Here is a 17,699-nt window from a genome sequence, read left to right as displayed (position 1 = left end):
ACTCTAGCACCCTTTGAAATTAGTAGTTGACAAATATCTTGGTTTTTGGTCTCAACAGCTGTGTGTAAAGGCGTTTCACCCAAAAAATCTACGTTATCTATTGTAGCACCCTTTGAAATTAGTAGCTGACAAATTTCTGAATTACAAATCGCAACAGCTCTATGTAAAGGTGTTTTTTTCTCAGAATCTATGGCATCTATTGTTGCACCCTTAGAAATTAATAGCCGACACATATTTAGGTTTTCATTCGTAACAGCTATATGTAAAGGTGTTCCTTTCCTAAAATTTATGGCATCTATTGGAGCACCCATTGAAATCAATAGCCGACACATATCAAGATATCCTTTCATAACAGCTGTTTGTAGTTTTTTACCCAGAGAATCTACGTTATCTATTGTAGCACCCTTTGAAATTAGTAGTTGACAAATTTCTGGATTCCAATTCGCAACAGCTCTATGTAACGGTGTTTTTTTCTCATAATCTATGGCATCTATTGTTGCGCCCTTAGAAATTAATAACTGACATATATTTAGATTTTCATTCGCAACAGCTATATGTAAAGGTGTTTCTTGCCAAAGATTTATGGCATCTATTGCAGCACCCTTTGAAATCAATAGGTGACACATATCTAGATATCCTTTCATAACAGCTGTATGTAGAGGTGTTCTATTCCAAATATCTATGGTATCTATTGTAGCACCCTTTGAAATTAATAGCTGACAAATATCTAGATTCCCAGTCTCAATAGCTATATGTAAAGGCGTTTGATCACATGAATTTCTTGCATCTACTTTAGCACCCTTTGAAATTAGTAGATGACAGATATCTTGGTTTTTGGTCTCAACAGCTATATGTAAAGACGTTTCACCCAAATAATCTACGTTATCTATTGTAGCACCCTCTGAAATCAAAATTTTTCTAAGCTTGGAAGGTACAACATTTTCACCTTGTTCCTCATCGTTACGTGAACGTTTGTTTTGCGATGATATTTTCGGTACGTTATCTATTGTAGCACCCTCTGAAATCAAAATTTTTCTAAGCTTGGAAGGTACAACATTTTCACCTTGTTCCTCTTCGTTACGTGAACGTTTGTTTTGTGATGATATTTTCGGTACGTTATCTATTATAGCACCCTTTGAAATTAGTAGCTGACAAATTTCTGAATTACAAATTGCAACAGCTCTATGTAAAGGTGTTTTTTTCTTAGAATCTATGGCACTTTTTCTTGCACCCTGACAAATTAATAGCTGACATATATTTAGATTTCCATTCGTAACAGCCATATGTAAAGGTGTTTTTTTCCTAGAAATTATAGCATCTATTGCAGCACCCTTTGAGATCAATAGCTGACACATATCTAGATATCCTTTCATAACAGCTGTATGTAGAGGTTTTCTATTCCAACTATTTATGGTATCTATTGTAGCACCATTTGAAATTAGTAGTTGACAAATTTCTGAATTCCAAATTGCAACAGCTTTATGTAAAGGTGTTTTTTTTTTAGAATCTATGGCATCTATTGTTGCACCCTTAGAAATTAATTCCTGACATATATTTAGATTTCCATTCGTAACTGCTATATGTAAAGGCATTTGTTTAAAAATATCCATGGTATCTATTGCAGCACCCTTCGAAATCAATTGCTGACACATATCTAGATATCCATTCATAACAGCTGTATTTAGAGGTGTTCTATTCCAAATATTTCTGTTATCTATCGTAGAACCTTTTGAAATTAACAGCTGACAAATATCTCGATTTTTAGTCTTAACAGCTATATGTAATGGCGTTTGTTCAAAAGAATTTATGGCATCTACTTTAGCACCCTTTGAAATTAGTAGTTGACAAGTATCTATATCTCTGGTCGCAGCAGCTATATGTAAAGGTGTTCTACTTCCATTATCTTTGACATCTCTTGTAGCACCATTTGAAATCCAAATTTTTCTAAGCTTGATTGGTACAACATTTTTACCTTGGTCCTCTTCGCTACGTGAACGTTTATTTTTCGCTGATATCTTCGGCATGGTTCTCTGTAATAAATTGAGGTGACCTTGCTTAAGCGTCTTTTTATATTGGTACCTTACGTCATGAATGACGTCAATACCTTTGGCGTCCCAAATGAAGTCATTTCGGTAATCAAGGATATTCAACATCCTAATGTTTTTAAGTTTTAGTATGACTTTTTTATGATCTGTACATATATAAAGTCATTTTTAAGTTATTTCAACTTGTAGATGCATCTTCTGTCAAAAATATATCACACAGAGAAAGAGCTTTTACCTTTTTAGGTGGAAATGGTAAAGTACGAGACCCATTTGAAACTTAAGTCATCATTTAATTTTAATTGAACACCATATTTAGTTGTATCCTACGATTATGATATCATACATGATAATGAAAAAAAATTATACTGGATTTTTGATACTGTATACTGTGATACTGTATATGACAAAAAAAATGATAGTATATTTGGCAAAAAAATATTTTTATTTCAAACTAGCTATTGGGGTGGCGCTTCGCGCCACCCCAACATCAAGTTGGAGGGGGTGCTTCACGCCCCCCCAAGCCCCCCACGCGCGTAAGTCGTTACGTGCCATATTAGTTATGCGCCAATGTAGTTGTGTCCCTTTGTCCCACCTGTGAATATAGATTGATATATATATATATATATATATATATATATATATATATATATATATATATATATATATATATATATATATATATATATATATATATATATATATATATATATATATATATATATATATATATATATATATATATATATATATATATATATATATATATATATATATATATATATATATATATATATATATATATATATATATATATATATATATATATATATATATATATATATATATATATATATATATATATATATATATATATATATATATATATATATATATATATATATATATATATATATATATATATATATATATATATATATATATATATATATATATATATATATATATATATATATATATATATATATATATATATATATATATATATATATATATATATATATATATATATATATATATATTTAACAACGTAAAACTTGCGAATTTACAACATTCTTTGCTGTCCCATTGTCTGTCCATATAAATAGATTGTCAGGTTTACCAACTCTTGAACATGCAACATAAGAATTGTCCATGGGAAAACAATCCGTATTCAGATCTATACCGCATTTTTCTAACGATTGCCCGTGAGCTTTGTTGATGGTGATTGCTAATCGAACATTCCCTGTGTCCCCGTCATCATTTATATATCCCCCTGTGCCCCCGGTGTCCCCACTGTAGTTGTTTCCCTGTGTCCTGGTCGTAATTTATATTCCCCGTGTCCCGATCGTCATTTGTGTCCCGGTCGTCATTTGTGTCCGGGTATCCCTGTCTATAATTTCTCTTTGAGTGTCCCGGTCGTCATTTATATTCCCTCTGTCTCGGTGTCTCGGTCGTTATTTGTGTCCCGGTGTCCCGGTCTGTAATAGCTCTTTAAGTGTCCCAGTTGTCATTTATATTCCCTGTGTCCCGGTCGTCATTTGTGTCCCAGTATCCCGGTCTGTAGTGTCATCTTATAATAACGTCATATACAAAACCTTATATACTTATAATGACGTCAAATGCAAACCCACAAACAAACAAACATGCATATATACAACTTATTTTTATATATGTAGATATAGTTTCTCTTTTAGTTTTTTTTTCTTTTTTAGTGCTTTCTTTTCTTAGTTTTTATTCTTTTTTAGTTTTTTGTTTTTTTAGTTTCTTCTTTTTATTGATTTGTTTTCTTCAAACTGTCAATGTTCATTCTAACATTGACACTTGGAAAAATCTTTACGTGGCAAGCATGCTAAAGCTCAAAAATCTATATATATATATAAAAATAAGTTGTATGTGTGTTATGTCTGTTACACTATGTCTTATTCATTTCTTTGTTAGTGGCTGGATTTATCAATTTAATATTAAAGTGATAGCCGTCGGCTCCATCCCAGAAAATGATAGGATATTGTAGGGCATCGTAGTATCGATAAGTTTCAGCAATTCTTACCAACTGAGTGTTTCGCTTATGAAGAATAATATCTCGAGGTAAAAACTGATCATCGACCATAACGATTGCCACTTCGTCGATAGTTGGAGCATTGTATCTACGCACATGTTGGCCAGGAGGCGTTTTGTCAGCGGAAATAACAATTTTATGCGTATCAGTAGGCATCAAATCGATGGCTGTCTTGATTAGACAAACAAAATTATTATTTTCGTGGAAAAGATGTTGCAATTGGGAAACGATTGTCCTTTCAACGTCGGGAGAAATTTCGCAACGTGCATTCAATTCAGAATTTCTATCACTGATGAAGTACAATTGTAAAAATCTATGATTCTCGCCTGAGAATGGTAGAAGGGACCTGCTCTATGATAAATTTGCGCTTTTACTTTGAAAATAGGCATAAATTGATCTGGATTTTCGATTTGGACACCAAACGACGTCATTTGGAAACATGAGTTATATTTTCTTATTTTTGATAAAAAAAAATGCTTAGATTCTGACGTAGTTCCAGTAAGCAAAGTCTTCAGTGGCTCTGGGGGTGCAGCCAGTTGAGGAAGTTTAACTTTTCCTGAGGCGCAACACATTCCCATTGTTTCACCATTAAATTTCAAGAACTTGCAGTAGGGACAAATTTTAGACATAGTCCCGATTTGAACACATCTACTATAATCATCAACTGGGCTGTACCTGAATGCCATGCGATAATTTTCACGTTGCTCTTGTGCTTCCTCGGCACGCCTTCTTTTTTCACTTTCTCTTTTAGCAGCAAGTCTGGTTTCGCGTTGCTCTGGTAGCTCCTCGACACGCCTTCGTTGACGGAAGTTGCACATTCCTAATCTGGCATTATCTCTTGAAGCCGCAAGCCTGTTTTCACGTTACTCTTGTGATTCCTCGGCACGCTTTCTGTTCTTACTTTCTCTATCAGCCGCAAGCCTGTTTTCTTGCTGTTCTTGTGATTCCTTGGCACGCTTTCTTTTCTTACTTTCTCTATCAGCAGCAAGTTTTTTGGCATATATTCTTTGAGCAGCTTCCTCGGCTGTTGCCATTGTAGGTTCTTCAGTCATTTTACAATTAAACATTTTTCCGTCCACGATCTTCTTACAATTAAAAATTTGTCTTTGAACGAATTTCTCAAATACATTTAATGACGTCATCGTCATAACAAACATGAAGACAACTAACTTCATGACGACATGATGACATGACGTCAGTCGACAGACATAACACACATACAACTTATTTATATATATATAGATATTATGTTTGGGGACTTGCAAAAAATATGTTAGTATCTTTTAAAATGTACTCTAAAATAGGTCTCTATGATGTTCTAGTGCCCTACTAATTGCGGAGATGGAAAATATATAGAAAAATGAGGACATGTCAGTGCTACCCATGCAATAAATAATTTATCATGTCGTTCTAGCCAGAGTACTCAAAGTTCCACTGTTACGGTTTTTAGTCATGATGAATTCAATCGTATGCTTTTCATTTTGATTCGTCATTATTTTTTTTTTTGGGGGGGGGTCGACCTAAGTTTTTTAGATGCTTTTAAATTTGTTTTAAAAACAACATTTACTATTAAAACTAATTAAAATTACAGTTATTCATGGGATTCGGCTTGAATTCAGCAAGAATTGGCTATTTTTTCACATAATCTATTTTCTTTAAGTTCATTTTCTGATTTTGGTTACTATGGACATTGTTTCACCATTTACTGGGTTGCAACAACTGCTGCAACTATGATAATCCCAGAAAGTTTCAACTTGTTGCCCTAGGATGTTCCTACAATATTTTTTATACCTCATTCTGACAACCTTCATCTACATAGTCTATTGTGATTTAATTTAACATATCCCTCAGAAACCTTGGTTTTTTCTTGATTACATTGCCCTTTTTGAAGACCCAGAATCTCTATATCAAATACGGTTTCCCAAGGCTATTTAAATTTTTCTGATCTGATCTGATCCAATGAAGAAGTAATTCTTTTTCAAAAACTTGTATTTTACATCAAATATTATGTTTTGTTATAAACAAAGAACACGTGGAAACAGCTAATTACTTTTTTGTAACCTAGTGAAAAAAGTGTGTTATTTAAACACGCTCGTGTTTGAAACACGCTTTTAGCTTGTCAATGACGTGTTTAAAACACGCTTTTAGTGTGTCAGTAAAATGTTTCAAAGACACTTTTAGCTTTTCAATTTAGTGTTTAAAACACGCTTTTAACGTGTCACTAACGTCTCTAAGACTCGCTTTTAACGTGTTTAGAAACGCGGATAGTGAGCCAAATTTCTCATTTGTAACTGATTCATGAATGATGATGATTAGATAGATTACTCTTAGTCGTAAAATGTTAGACAGACATGCAATGTCTGTTGCCTTTCATCTAGTCTGTCGCCTTGTCTGTCTGTTGCCTTTTATCCAATGTCTAGTTGGTCTTTCATCTTTTTTTACTCTTAAAAAGTGAACTAAAACTTTCTGTTTCCAATCAAATGAGCCTCTGAGAAGTTTATACGAGCATCCCTTCCATAAGAACCATATATGCTCCCTGGGGATAACTTACAACGCTTCCCCCCGGGCCTGGGACTATTGCGTCGACACCGGATTTTTATCTGACCAAATGACTATCAAAGACTATCTTATCAAAATGACTATCTTAAATTTTTTTTAGGGTGGCTACCCTTACCTTTGAGGTGCAAAGGGTGTGGCTACCCTTACTTAAAATTTTTATCGGATGCATTTGGAGAAGAATGGGCATGGGTGGGGCTAGTTACTCTCCGATCTCTTTTTACTCTTAAAACCTCAACTAGAACTTTCAATTTCCAATCAAATGAGCTCTCTCTGAAGTCTACGTGAGCATCCCTTCCAAAACAACCATATATGCCCCAAGGACATAACTTACAACGCCGGTCCCTGGGCCCTGAGGGATTGTGTTGATCTCGGAGTTTTCGTTGTATAATCTTTGAACTAAAAAAAATGGCTATCTCAGAGCTCTTATCAGATGGGTTTGAGGAAAATAGGTTGTGGTAGAAGGGGGAGCTAGTTGCCCTCAGATCTTTTTTTTTACTCTTAAAAAGTTAACTAGAACTTTCACTTTACAGACAAGCGAGCCTCTCCTAAGATTATACCATCATCCCTTCCACAAGAACCATATATACACTCCCAGGGCATAACTTAAAACACCTGCCCTGGGCCCTGGACGGTTGTATCGTGACTAGAATTTATTTTTTATCTGACCCTTTGAACTTATATTAACAAAATGGCTATCTTAAATTACTTATCTGATGCATGTGGGGGGGGGGAAGGGCGTGAAGGCGTATATTAGTTATCCTCCAATTACTTTTAACTCTTTAAAGTGAACTACAACTTTCAATTTCCAAAAACATGAGTCCTCTCTAAAGTTTATACGAGCTTCACTTCCACAAGCAGCATATATGCCCAAGGGCATACATTACAACGTCTGTCCTTGGGCCCTGGGGGGTCTTGTCGACACCAAAGTTTTGTTATCTGACCTTTGAACTATTTTTAACAAAATGGCTATCTAAAAATTTCTGTCTAATGCATTTAAGAAAAAAGGGCATATGAGGGGGGGTCTAAGTTCCCTCCGATCTCTTTTGACTCTAAAAAATGAACTAGATCTTTTAATTTTCAATCAAATGAGCCCTTTCTGAAGCTTATACGAGCATCCCTTCCATAAGAACCATATTTGCCCCAAGGGCATAACTTACAAAGCATACCTCCGAACCCTGAGGGCTTGTGAAAATAACAAAATGCATCTCAAAATTTTCGTCGGATGTATTTTCGAAAAAGGGCATAGAAGGGGGGGGGGGCTAGTTGCACTCCGATCATTTTTTACTTTTAAAAAGGGTACTAGACAGACATGCAATGAGACACTTTTTTTATACATCTCGTCAATATACAAAAGAATCACATCAGACACTTTAGAAAGTCAAAGACTTGTTAGTAGTGGCTGATAAACATTCAAACAAACAAAAACGAACAAACAGAAGGAAAATGAAGAAAAAGAGAGAGAGAAGGAAAAAAATCCTACTTAAAAGAACAAGACAATAAGCCATACCATTTAAATTATTTGCTTAATCTCTTCCCAAAAGGTGGTTCTTCAGTCTACTCTTAAACAGGCGAATATTTACTGATAACCTTATACTCGTTGGCTACGAATCCCATAATACTGGTCCAGCAAACCTGGAATTAAAAATTACCCTCTGAGAGCTGCGACACTCATCTACCAAATCATCCATATTTTTAGTCTCATAACTGTGGTGTGAAGAATTTCTTGTAAACATTTGACAAAAATTTTAGGGGACAAACCATAAACACTATGAAATACAAAAATAGCAAGTTGATAATCATGAAGTTGGCTAACATTTAAGAATCATGAGTTTCTTATAACAATTACCTGTATCATTTTCACCATGGACATAACTTTCTAATAGTCTAATAACTTAATTTTGTAAAACCTTAACACGTTTAAAATTTGTATAAAATCCACTAGGCCAGGGGTCTCCAAAATTTTCAATGTAAGGGCCATATTATATATTTCCCATATTTATGCGGGCCGAAGGGTTAAAAAATGAGAGATAAAAACAAATCATTGCCAGTAATTTAATTTCCTCAAATATTAGAGCATAAACATTAAAACATTAAAACATATCTTGTTGGAAAATATCCGGATAAAGTAAATAGAATCCTGCCTTTAGTTTTACGGACAAAAATTAGTGTGACGAATGATACTGTCGTTTTGACTTTAAAATTTCATTAAAATCAGGTTCCAGATTAGATGAGCCAATTGTAAGAATAGACTTCAAATGATCATCAGACAAATTTGCTCGATAGTTAGATTTCACATACTTCATTTTGGAAAATGTTTGTTCACACAACTATGTTGTACCAAAAATGGACACAAAACTACAAGCAAACTTAATCAAATTTGGAAACTGATCTGTCTGCAGACATTTATAAAACTCAATCAGATTTCCTTCTCTATACTTATCTTTCAGTCTGTCATCTGCCTGGAGATCAATAATTTTCATTTGAGATAGAGTTGGAAGATTTTCAGCATTGCAGTCAAATGGATTATGAAAGAGCCTAATTTCATTTCCTTTGGCATCAAGGTCAGCAAATCGCTCCTGAAACTGCTTTTTCAAATCTGAAATTATTTCATTTGCAAATGAATAAGGAAATTTAACTTTACTTTCTGCATGAAATTTTTCACAACATGGAAAATGAGCAAAATTCGTAACTTTCATCTGGCCTTCAAGTAGCGCAAGTTTTGCTCTGAATGCCTTGACATGAACAAAGTAGTCACTGATCAAATTTGTTTTGCCTTGCAATCTCATATTCAAGTGATTCATATGACCTGTCATATCTGCAAAAAATGCCAATATTCAAATCCATTCATAATCTGGTAATAATGGATGAGGTTTATTTTTCTGTGTGAGAAATAAATCAATTTGTGATCTGAGCTCAAAGAAATGCAGCAAAATCTTTCTATAACTAAGCCATCTAACTGCTGTATCAACAAACTCCGAATCAATTTCTTTCACGAAATCACGGAACTGGCGATGGTTAAGTGCATGAGATCCAATGAAATTAACCACAGAAACAAAAGGTTTCATGACACAAGATAAACCAACATATTCTAGGCTGAATGCTTGTTGATGGATAAGGCAATGGAGAAAAATGGGTTTTGAGAATCCTCCAACCTCGCAAGCAGTTGTAATTTTCCCAACCAAAACCCGTTTTGTCCCAGACATATTCTTTCCTCCATCAATTGTCACACACTGCACTTGCTTTCATTCCAAGTTATATTCTATTATAGTTTTACTTACTTCATTGAATATGTCTTTTCCAGTTGTTGTGCTGTGCATGCTGTGAACTGATGCTAATTCTTGGGTCACATTAAATTCACTATCAACCCCACGAATAAATACTAAGAGCTGAGAGGTATCACACGCATCAGTTGATTCATCCAAAGCAAGAGAATACCAGCAAAAGCTTTTTGTTTTTCCTTTATTTGCCGAATTATTTCGCCTTCTAAATCTTCAATTCTAGGAGTAACAGTATTTGACCCTAGACTTATCATTTTGAAGAGGTTTATTTTTTTCGGACATACCTCTCCTACTGCTTCCACTATACACTCTTTTATGATACTACCATCAGTGAAAGGGTTTCCTTTTTTCAGCCAACACATAGGCAACTTTGTAACTAGCTCTAGTTGAAGTTTCATTTTCAGATTTCTTCTGACTGAAAACAGCTTGTTGAGAATGCAATCTGTGCTGAAATGATTCAAACTTTTTAGTGCGTTCTGCTCCTGTGATGTGAGAATAACCTTTAGATTCATAGTCCCGACGGATATTGTATCTCTTCAGAACAGCAAACACTGTCTCTACATATGAGGCATAAAGCTTTGTCACTTGCTTTCACAAAAAAGTACTTTATTTTTCAGTCGTCATTGAACTGACGACACTCACCATCTACTTTTCTTTTCTTCGTATTTTCCATATATGAAAATATAAGGGTAAAATAAATAAAATAATTTCAACACGAAAAACAGCTTGTATGTGGTGTTAAAAAGCACACGAAATCCTCTATAGCGAATGGTTCGTTGTGAAGGCCGCCGCTCTGCTTACATGTGAATGCCCAACCGCGCCGCTGAGCTCCATTCCGCTCGGCTCTGCTCGTAGTGCGAAAGCACCCTAACCACACACCACGCAGCCGATGACAACACTGCTCGCAACACGTCATCAGCGATCAAACCCTATCAAAACCTCAGTTCACTCACCCCCACGCTCTATCTCACATAACCGCACAGAATACAACGAAGCCCCCCTCACCCTCCATCCCTACAATTTACAGTTATACACAACTGAATGGTTGTAATGCACAACACATACCTACCAGTACTAGTATCTGTGATTCACACAATCGAGAGAGGGAAACTGACTCAGGCTGAGCCACCTTAGTGCCACCAGTCAACAGCCCCAGCTTTGAATAATCCTGCGATGCCAGTCGTACGATAATTTTTTTTTAAGGCCACCATACGAGGATTTGTTTGGTGGGCAAATATTTTTGGTGGGAAAGTAGTTGGGCAAATATTTTTTTTGTTTGGTGGGAAAGTAGTTGGGCAAATATTTTTTTTTGAAAAATCTAATAATAAGCCATAAATCTATAGATCTCTGTATAGTTTTTACAATTCACATTTATAGTGTATATCTCTTTATGTAAATTAATATATAAATCAGATGTATGTAATAGGTATAAATAGTATTTATATATATTTAATAATATGCAGGTGTTACAATAGATGTAAATGATGTTTAAATCAAATATATTAATATGTAAGTAAAGAGTCGCATATGGAAAATTCAGAAAAGAGTTAGTCTGTTTTAGTGGTTTACTGCTTCACAACAATTTATTTTGAATACACATCTAGAAGAACATAACCAGTCATATTGGATTTTAATAATAAAGTGAAATTCATGTTTTATTCAGGCATGAAAATTCTAGGTATATTTAGGAGGTATTTATTGTCATATGCCCCCCTAAATCTCCCCTCAAATTTGTAAGAATGACTCTGTTGGGATTTTGAGCTATGACAGGTACCAGCCCCTTACCAGTCCCTCATTGCTGAAGGCGTTGGAGGTAGAAAAGACTTAGGAAAATATTTGGTATTTTAGACTCTTTAAACACGTCCTTTTTTAATTATTGGGATCATTACGGATTAAAAATTGCAGCGTCATCCGATTAATGCTATAAATTTATGCCCAACTTCCAACACTCATGTTAGTGCTGAGGCTCTTTACTAAATCAATTGCGAGACTGTGTCATTTGTGGAACTCTAAAGATATCCGTTGCTTTTCATAACCAAAATTAAAGAAATGAAAAATCGAAGGAAAAAATAGAATGAAATAAAGAAATGAGAAATAGAATTATGGGTGTGACATTTTAATATTACACCCGTATGGTCTAGGTTGTGGCTTTTTACAACTCTACTACTTAGGATTGACACTGGTAAAACAAAACAGGAAGGTGCATTATTTTGCAGAACTGTGTAACTCCAGATCCCTGAAGACGACCATGGTCGCAGAAACAATTCTTAATTAAAATTTTCTTGTTTGTCTTAGAAAGTAGTTTTCCAAGTTCTTTTCTTCAAATAAAAGGTGAACTAATTTGCAGAAGTTTCTAACAAAAGAACTCAACTAAAAAGATGATTTTATTCTTGCAATCTTTTATTACGTTTAAGTTTCTCTTTGTAGCTGAGATGAAACTGAATCTTTGTATCCTCAAATACATTAGAAGCAAGTAATAGGAATACATAAAAATGCCAACTTCTCGTCACAGAGATAACGACTGTGAACTGTTACTTACAGATCCTACTTTTTCTTAAATTGTCAATTTTTTTGGCACAACACAGATAGCGCTAACTATCAAAGTTCTTTTTAATGGAGTAGCTACGAACGAGTTTTTATATGAAACATTCTTTTGACATATACATAGGGAACGTTCCAGTCAGTAATTTTAACTTCCTGAGTATTAACTTCATGTGAATTAAATGATGAATTTTATCTTAGTATGTCATGTTAAAATTTGTTTTAATTTATGATAATTTTAAATTCTAATTATTAGTCTTAGTTTAACTTTTTTATCTACTTTTATAACATTTGAGCAGTGAACTCGCCCGCAACTCTTCTGTAGTTTGGAAGGGTTTGAACAAGTTCAGCCGTTGCTGTGGCTGTTTAGCTCTTATTTACATGTTTAAAATGGTTCCTATACAACTCTTATAATTCCATGACCTCACTTTTTTTTTTCAACATTTTATTAGCAGAAGCAGATGCATCTTTTATTGCAGCTTAAAATAATAAAAAAAGAGATTTTTCTGATAGAAGTGATAAGCAACGTTGAAACTTAAGACGAAAAAACATTATTGATTTTCAATCTATGCAACAAACATGTGTCCCTACATTTATGGAATAATTTTTCTGTAATGTTCAGTGTTTTACCGAGAACACGAAATTGATGGAACAGAGCGGGATTAGCGCCAGACAATATTGATAGAAAAAAGAAACCATATTTGAATATGGGTCCATTCTTGAATGACTGTCCAGCATCTAGAAAAGCAGCCAAACACTTTTCAATTAAAATGGCTTTTGTATATATTGTTTCGCAGAATATGGTATTTCGTATAACTTGAAATACGGTATCCTAATACACCTTTGTCATTTTCTCTCAAACACTTTACTACTACGACCTAATGCTGCTACTACTTGCTACTACTACTACGTTTACTATTACGAACATTGATTACTTGTTCATTCATGCAGATTTTTTTTATTTTATTCAGGCCTGGATTGAATAGATGGTGGGTCAAATTAGATTTAAATTTTTGCGGAGCCCCCTTTATATATTAAATATGTAAATAAAATGTATTTGCAGAATAGTTTAAGTACGTAAAGCAGTTCAGTTACGTAGTAGATAAATTGGACATAAAACTTTTACAGGTATCAGCTTTATAATTATAAAGTTTATATTATATATTATTAAAAGTTTAATAAATCTCATGTGGTAATGCAAACTTAAATTGCTTTAATTTCAAGATCTTTTTCTTTTGTTCACTTTAATGGTAACGCAGACAATCACTCAAATCACCGTTCATCCAGCCCTAATTGTATTTCTATATGGGCTTCTACCTTTTCATCTGGTTTTAAATCAATAAAAATAAATCAATGAGGATTTTTTTATATTGAATAGTTCATCAGTCGAACACCCTTGTTTGATTGTTTTACGTTGGAAGTCAGTAGATTTGACCCAGTGTTTCAGGTATATATGATATATGTGGCATAAGCACAAAACTATAGCTTTACTTCTCTTTGTGTTTGAGCTTGTCTTTTTACTTCCGTCAGAAAGTCTTTGTCTATTCAAATTAATTTATGTTCATTTTCGGGGTTTGAAATATAAACAATAAACCTTTAAGAATTCTTCCTACATCAGCACGTTAGTTCTTGTTACAAGTAGACCATAGAAAATATGCTGTATTTCGCTCCTATTTAAAAATTACCCCAAAACCAAACTACAAACCAAGCTTACATAAAGTCTAAGTGATATATTACCCTTGGCGTATAACTTCTTGGTAGTAGGTATAACCTCTGCGGAGTTGTAGATAGAAAATATTCAGCTGTTCGTCAAACATCGTCCTACCTTGTAATACTGTCAATGAAGTATCCCTACGGATTATCTAATGGATCTATGTCTATTTGGTGAAAGTTAAAACAGTAGGCTTGTCGTAGAATTAAATATTGTTTACAACGGTAGCTGTAACCTAGTGAAGGACAAACAAACACGCTTTTGTAACCTAGTGAAAAAAGTGTGATATCTAAACACGCTCGTGCTTGAAACACGCTTTTAGCTTGTCAATGACGTGTTGAAAACACGCTTTTAGTGTGTCAGTAACATGTTTCAAAGACACTTTTAGCTTTTCAATTTAGTGTTTAAAACACGCTTTTAACGTGTCACTAACGTCTCCAAGACTTGCTTTTAACATGTTTAAAAACAAGGATAGTGAGCCAAATTTCTCATTTGTTACTGATTCATGAATGGTGATTATTAGATAGATAACTCTAAGTCTTAACATATTAGATTAAAAGTGATTTGTGGAAATTTTCTTTAAAAGAAGACATCAGCCATAATGGCTTATTTAATGTCTAATGCTTATTTCTACGGCTCTTTTTATTTATTATTTTTTTTTTATTTAACGCCAAAACAAAGTAAGATATAGAACAAAAAATAGAACTTCAATGCAACTGAAGAACACACCAAATAGACATCGATCCATTAGATAATCCCTTGGGATACTTAGTATTTTGGCTCCTTTTGTAAATTAAATAAAAAAACAAGTTTTTAAAATGAAAGTAAGGAGCGACATTAAAACTTAAAACGTACAAAAATTACTCCGCATATGAAAGTGTCTTTTCCTTCTCAACGCCCCGCTCTTTACACTAAAGTTTGACTCTTTCTCTTAACTCTACATTTAAAAACAGTAAAAAAAACTTTAGTGTAAAGAGCGGGGCGTTGAGAAGGAAAAGCCCCTTTCATATACGGAGTAATTTCTGTTCGTTTTAAGTTTTAATGTCGCTCCTTACTTTCATTTAAAAAACTTGTTTTTTTTATTTAATTTCTGAACGTTTTTGAATCAATGCATGTTTTGATTTTGGCTCTCCACAGAGGAATAATTAAAACGAAATTTGTATATTTTTTTTGGCTATATTGCTTTCTTATAATTTTGATTGAATGATTTTGAGAAAAAAGAGTGGGGGAGGAAGCCTAGTTGTTCTCCAATTTTCGGTTAATTAAAAAGGCAACTAAAACTTTTAATGTTTTACGAATCTTTTTATAAGTAAAAACTTATAAATTAGCTTACGTAAAGAACTTTCGTATTCTTATGTTTTTATTACATATATGAGGGGGTTCGCCCCTCGTCAGTACCTCGCTCTTTACACTAAAGCTTAAATTTTGTCCCAATTCATTAAGAATGACCCCTGAATCACAAAAGCCGCAGAATAAATAGTTGAAATCACTAAAAATACTTTAGCGTAAAGAGCGAGGTATTAGGAGGAGGTGAGCCCCTCACATGGTTAATAATTTCTGTTCGTTTTAAGTTTTAATACTGCTGCTTACTTCCAGCTGAAAAAAAACTTTTTCATTGTTTTTTTTAAGTAATGCTGGTAAATCCTGCGCTCCCTTGATGGACATTTTCTTCCCCCATGACAAATTCCTCGATGGAAAGTTCCCCCAGCATATCCCCCTCTTCTCAACCCCTGCCTCCAACCAAAAAATCCTCCTGAAAACACCAGTACACTTCCCAATAACCATTACTATATGTAAGCACTGGCCAAAGTTTTGAACTTGTAACCCCTCCCACGGGGACTGTGAGGGAGTAAGTCGCCCCCAAAGACATAGTTATAAGGTTTTTCGACTACGCTGAATAAAATGGCTATCTCAGAATTTTGATCCGCTGACTTTGGGAAAATAATTAGCGTGGGAGGGAGCCTAGGTGCCCTCCAATTTTTTTGGTCACACAAAAAGGGCACTAGAACTTTTCATTTCCGTTAGAATGAGCCCTCTCGAAACATTCTAGGACAACTTCGACACGATCACCCCTGGGGGAAAAAACAAAAAAAAAAAAAAAACAAATAAACACGCATCCGTGATCTGCCTTCTGGCAAAAAATATAAATTCCACATTTTTGTAGATAGGATCTTGAAACTTCTACAGTAGGGTTCTCTAATACGCTGAATCTGATGGTGTGATTTTCGTTAAGATTCTATGACTTTTAGGGGGTTTTCCCCCCTATTTTCTAAAATAACGCAAATTTTCTCAGGCTCGTAACTTTTGATGGGTAACACTAAACTTGATGAAACTTATATATTTAAAATTAGCATCAAAATGCGTTTCTTTTGATGTAGCTATTGGTACCAAAATTCCATTTTTTAGACTTTTGGTTACTATTGAGCCGGGTCGCTCCTTACTACAGTTCGTTACCACGAACTGTTTGATGAACATTATTCTCATATGAACACTATTCTTAACATGTTTCTCATAAGGCAGTACAAAAAGGTCCAAGATTCATAGAAGAGGTCAGTCTAGACATTTTACGATTAAGAAGAGTAGGAAAGCAAATCACCTTCTCCGGAGGGGGTTGGAGACGAGTTTGCCTATTTATAAAGCTGGCTAATCGTTTTACTAATTTCTTTGCGAAAAATGAAGATCACTAGGCAACAGTGGTTTAGTTAATGTTGCTTTTGGCACTTATTTCATATACGGGTATAATTAACAAATTGAATCCAAATAGCAAAATAATTTTGGCTGGGATTTCAAATCTGGAAGATATAATTAATCAAACAGTTAAATTCAAATCTTAGTTTTTATTTTTAAGACAATAAACAAAACAAAAAACTCTAGATATCCCTGTAGAAACTAAATTAAATATGCTGTTACATTTAAAATTTGAAACGTCATGCTAAAATAACTATTTGAAACTTCAGAAGCTGTTTTGTGTTATATTCTTAAATTTATTTTGTTGGAACATTTTTCAAACTGACCCAGTAATCCGGCATAATAATATTACCCCATCTTTTTGTCTGTGATAGCCCTTTCTCCCCAAATACATTCCCGTTTCAAGGGCTATCTCTGAGTAGCACTGTCTGTGATATTGATTATATTACCTTTTGGACACATGCTTGCATATAGTCTTTTTTTTTCTTGAAAATCCTCCTTAACGTTTCTTGAAAGTTTCACGTTAAAAATATTAATGTGATTAGTTACAGTAAGCATAGAAAGAAGTATTGAATCAAACAGTTCGTGGTAACGAACTGTAGTAAGGAGCGATCCGGCTTAATAGTAACCAAAACTCTAAAAAATTGAATTTTTATATCAATAGCTACATCAAAAGAATCGCATTTTAATGCTGATTTTAAATATATAAGTTTCATCAAGTTTAGTCTTAGCCATCAAAAGTTACGAGCCTGAGAAAATTTGCCTTATTTAGGAAAATAGGGGGAAACACCCCCTAAAAGTCGTAGGATCTTAACGAAAAT

General features: G+C 34.0%; 2 protein-coding genes and 1 long non-coding RNA gene across 9 annotated transcripts in view; 2 read left to right on the top strand and 1 right to left on the bottom strand.

Annotated features, from left to right (window-relative positions):
• The window catches only part of LOC136031730 (vesicular glutamate transporter 1-like), a gene marked incomplete at its 5' end in the record, with an annotated part of 404,579 nt that overhangs the window by 98,876 nt on the left and 288,004 nt on the right, over positions 1–17,699 (top strand).
• The window catches only part of LOC136031723 (uncharacterized), a 94,285-nt gene that overhangs the window by 3,741 nt on the left and 72,845 nt on the right, over positions 1–17,699 (bottom strand). For all 7 annotated transcript variants that reach the window (XR_010618566.1, XR_010618565.1, XM_065711431.1 and 4 more), the window contains one exon: positions 8,168–8,292. The gene's annotated coding sequence lies outside the window, so the exon portion shown is untranslated. The remainder of the gene's footprint in view (positions 1–8,167; positions 8,293–17,699) is intronic.
• The window catches only part of LOC136031725 (uncharacterized), a 35,319-nt gene that overhangs the window by 11,180 nt on the left and 6,440 nt on the right, over positions 1–17,699 (top strand). The gene's annotated exons all lie outside the window — the stretch shown is intronic.

Source organism: Artemia franciscana, chromosome 10, assembly GCF_032884065.1.
Source record: "Artemia franciscana chromosome 10, ASM3288406v1, whole genome shotgun sequence".
Classification (NCBI taxonomy): domain Eukaryota; kingdom Metazoa; phylum Arthropoda; class Branchiopoda; order Anostraca; family Artemiidae; genus Artemia; species Artemia franciscana.
The sequence above is the reverse complement of the archived record's forward strand: the minus strand, read 5'-3'. Positions and strand labels throughout refer to the sequence as shown.